The following is a 5,000-nucleotide window of genomic DNA, read 5'->3' on the forward strand; positions in this document are numbered from 1 at the left end:
ATCTTCATTCATTTATATATGATGGTAGAGGTGCTATTAGCTTTTTTATATTAATATTATGATTTATTACAGAAGTAATGGTGTCGACCTGGGGCATTGCCGAGGTTTCTGCTTGGCTTACAAGAATAGGATTACAAAAACATGTTCAAGCTTTTGCGGGTAAGTCCTTTGCGTGAACAAATAAGAAATATTTACTTTTCAGCAAACATTTGTTTTTTTTCCCTCTATATTAAACTATTGAAGTACTTGCCTAAATATACTTATTAACTTAAAATCAAAATGAGTGCATCTTAAAATTTCGCCTCCGACCATATATCATATGATGCAAAGGTTAAGGTCAAGATCACAGAAAAACAAATAACAAACTTTTTTCACGCTAATTCCCGGTAGAATCATCATATTGGTGTCAAACCGAAACCAAAATGTGTCTTTCAATTCTGCATCTGACCTCCTTGGCAGAGGTCTGAGCTCTGAGTGCTTTTTTTCTTGTATTTGTCAAAATTTTTTAATCAAATGATGTAGTCTTTGACCAAACTCACCACATGTACAATTTCTGTTTCTTTTTAAACTGATTAGTAATGTTACAGAAACGTAATTAACTTTTCTTTTTACATATCTGTAGAACAACATAATGCGTAATGTCAAAGCCCATCCACTTCCTTGCTCATTTTGTAGTTTGCCAATTTACAGTTTTTGTGAATGGACTACGCACTTACAGATATTTCATGAACATGAAAAAAAGTTCAAAATTTATTGTCTTGATCAGGATTACTTTAAAAAGTTTACCAGAGTGACGCCATATAGCGGCATAATAAAAAAAAATGCAATAAAAGAATTCTTTGACTTCCCACAATTAGTTCTCCAAAACTTGCAGAATCAAACATAATAAACAATGCTGAGAAGCCACAGCATGAACATACTGAGGAAACTGATTCACCTGAAAACAATTGTGGTGAAAGCAAAGAAGGTGTGAAGGGGATTTTACAAAGTATGTTGCACACTACCTACTTAGTATAAAAGAGAGTCACGTGCTACCAGACAATTTGCAAAGGTCTCTAATTTCAGAGCTAGAGTTTTTACTGAATTTCACCGGCAATACATTTAAATATATGATAAATCAATGTTTCATAGAAGAACATGGATGTTTACCGAAGAATTCTCAAAGATACAAAAAATTAATGGCTCAGGAAACAGTGTTTGATGAGGAGATAAATGCGGTCAACAGTAAGTTCAAATTAAAGAACTATGTTATATCAAACTTTCCTTATGTTGCACCACGTACATATTTATTATCTATTCATGACAGAGACTACACATATCATTATGTCCCTATAATTGATATGCTAAAAGCATTTCTTTTAAGGATTGATGTCCAGAAATGAGTGCAAAAAAATGAACATAGTAGTCATCACCCAAATGTTTGATATGCCACTTGTGATGGTGAGTGCAGTAATAATACTGAACGCTCTTCAACAGCTATTATTAAGCTTCACGTGTACATAGATGAGTTTGAACTCTGCAATCCAATTGGTGCTAAGCGAGGAGAGTACAAATTGACTGCAGTGCATTTTACGATTGGAAACGTGTCTAAAATATACAGAAATAGAGATACCATATTTTTGTGCTTACTAGCTAGGCATAAGTATTTGAAATTATATGATTGCACATACCAAGCATTGTTTGAGCAGTTGTTAACAGATTTGCAAACTCTTGAAAATGGCATTGAGTATGAGTCAGGCTCTAAAAAACCTAAACTTACAGCAGTATTGGAGGTTGTGCTGGGAGATAGTTTATCTTCACATTCTGTGGCTGGTTTTCAGACACATTTTAATTCATGGTCCTTTTGTAGATTTTGTTCTATAAAATACTCTCAGTTCAGGGACACATTATGCATATCTAAATTTAGAGAAAGGAATAATGCTGCTTATGCCAATCAAATCAAGTTCATTGATGATGATGCAGCAGATGCAGCTATATATGGCATTAAGATAGATATGCATTCTCTGAACTAAGTTACTTCAAAGTTCCTGAAGCATTTCCTTCAGATATAATGCATAACTGTCTTAAAGGAATCATTCCCCTCAAAGTTAAGCTTGTTATTTAACAACTTTATTATGAAAAGCTTGTTACAGTTAAAGATTTGGATGGATTCCTCCTTCACACAAGGTTACCTGTCAGTGATAAGACTAATTCTTTTTTTGACAATTTTTTTTAGTGGTGATTGCAAGATTGTGGGTAAGGCTTCACAGAAGTTAGAGCTTTTTCTAATCCTGCCTCAGCTTGTTGATCTTACCTCTGTGGGGAGCTCAGCAGCATGGGATGTTTACATAACACTGAGGCAATGTACGGATTTTATTTTCAGTCCAGTTATTGAGAAAGATTCTCTGCCATTTTTAGGGAGCTTAATTGAATCCTATCTTCTAAAATTCCAGAGCACATTTGGTCCTGGTAATTTAATACCTGAACATCATTTCATGATGCACTTTTCATCACAAATAGAGAAATTCGGACCCCTGAGAAATTTGTGGTGTATGAATTTTGAGGCTAAACATCAATATTTAAAAAAAAAAAAAACTTACTGTAAATACTAGGAATTTTAAGAATGTAACTCAAACACTGACTGAAAGACATCAAATGAAAGTGGCTCATGCACTTGCATATACATGTTTTTTTGCATAGGGGAAAGGAACCACACTCTGCAGTAAAATATATTGATGTAAACAGCTTACCACAATCCTTAAAAGTTGCTCTTCAAGATAAGATTGGTAAACCATTACCTGACACAGTTAAAGTTGTAAATTGTCTGAAAGTTGATGGCATAGTTCATAATATTAATTCAAATCCTTGCTATATTTTAGATTGCATTGATGAAATTCCATATTTTGCACAAGTCAAACACAGTATTATTGGAAGATGAGCGGTATTTTTGTCTAAAAATTTTTTTACCTTAAAAGTATGAGATTGCTCATGCAAATGAAGTTGAACCTCAGTCAGTTTGGCTTATTGTTCTCCTTGATTCTTTACTAGACAGTCACAAACATAAAATTTACAAGAAAAATCAGGTAACATATGCTTATTATATATTTTTTGTCAACAAGTACCTCCAATACCTTAAAAAAGATTATGAAGCATTCATTTTTCTCTCTTTGGAACTGAACAATTATTATATATGCATGTTTTTTCAACAGTAATGTACAGTTTAAGCAATTCATAATGTGGATTTTTGTACCAAACTTTTTAAAAAGACAGTGATTATTTATATTTCATTTGACAATGAAATGAAAGGGCAAGGCATTTTGGATATTAGTGAGAAGATGATTAGGGTGCTGATTCCTCCAATAGGAAAACAGCTCCTTTACTTAAGGGAGCAGGCTATTTTGAAGAGCTAATCTCCTCCCTCAAAGCTGGATGCCAAACCTGGAACTGAAACGCAGTCACCTGCGACAGGAAACTCGTCAGAAATAAATTCTACCCCAACAAGCAGTCCGTCAGGTATAACCTCTACGCAGAGCAGTACGTCAGGAGAACAATCACCAACTTCCCAAATAGACACTTTGTTCACTGATGATGAGGAAAACCCTGATGAACTTTGGAATGATTTACAGAATTACAAGTGAGTTGCTGCTCTTTATAAAAAAATATTTCTGGGACGCTGTACGCTTTTTTGAATGTATTTATTACCAGAGTGGCCTTCTCTTGATGCTCTCCTCGTATAATTTTTAACATTTCAGACTGCCTCTATTTTCACCATGCATAAAGACTATCTTACAAAAAAGGAAAAGTCCATAGGATTACCTACCTGGGACTTCAAACAGAAGGGCAGTCATCAGGGCCCTTACAGATGATCTAGTAAAGAAGCATATTGGGTAAGTACCTCATTCTTTATCTATTTTATTGCTTTTGTACCTTAAATGGCCCTGGTATATTATGTTATCCCTTGCTCATATATTGTCTGCAACAATATTAATTAAATTTCAGTGTATTATTAGACAATGTAGTTTTGTAATCTCTCAGCTTATAAATAAAAATGATATATAGTATCTATTTACTACGAGGCCTGCAAGATTGTCCAAAGCAATAATTTATTTTCTGTGACTTGTTTCCTGGTCATAATATAATAGTGTCGGGTTTCTATTCAGGACACTGTCAAAGCAAGGATACCCCAACCTAGTGAATGCCCAGTTCAGAGAATATCCACACATTGGAGACCCTGTGAGAATATGTACACTGTTATTAATGTTCACTATGTGATGTCCATCTCACCTGTGTGTACACTGTTATTAATGTTCACTATATAATGTCCATCTCACCTGTGCTTGTTGTCCATTTTTATTTACTTGATCAAAGCATAAGTAGCTTTCTAGATTTAGCGTATGTAAGTATAATGTTAATGTATGCCAATATATTTTAACTTTGTATTATTAACTATTCTGTAATACATGTTTTGTTTGCTTGTGGGAAAAATAAGTAATTGATAACACTCCACACACTTCACTATACCCTTTATGAGATGTTTGATCACTGGAAGTACTGTATCTATCTGAATTTTTTCACAAATCCCTACATGTTACTAACTGTGCAATGTTTAGGCATGGTAAACTTACCTATATTTGTTGTTTCATATTCTCTTTTATACATAAAGGTCAATAATCGGTATGTAATTATTACAATACAGCCATCTGGCATTTCACCGGCTGAATCAAGGAATTATACAACTCTTTATCTCTCATATGGTTTATATTTCTAATGTAAGTTTATCTATTAAGATATAGTGTATCACATGTACACTGTACTAAACTACAGCATATGTATTTTAAAGGCATTTTGTTTTTTGTTATCCAACAGAAATGTTGGAGGATGTTCCTTCGTACCAAGATGAAAAATATTCGAATGTTATTAGAACTGAATAATGTGCAATTCCTTAAAAAAATTGGTTGCTTAGGGACAGGAGGTCGTAAGAGGGTTGCAGAAACAGTGGACGAAGAAAGGGAGGCCTGTAA

The 5,000-nt window shown here is 33.9% G+C and overlaps 1 pseudogene; it reads left to right on the forward strand.

Moving 5' to 3' along the window:
• LOC137646379 (sterile alpha motif domain-containing protein 3-like) overlaps positions 1–5,000 on the forward strand; it is a 20,026-nt pseudogene that overhangs the window by 14,632 nt on the left and 394 nt on the right.

Source organism: Palaemon carinicauda, chromosome 9, assembly GCF_036898095.1.
Source record: "Palaemon carinicauda isolate YSFRI2023 chromosome 9, ASM3689809v2, whole genome shotgun sequence".
In the NCBI taxonomy this organism is placed as follows: Eukaryota; Metazoa; Arthropoda; class Malacostraca; order Decapoda; family Palaemonidae; genus Palaemon; species Palaemon carinicauda.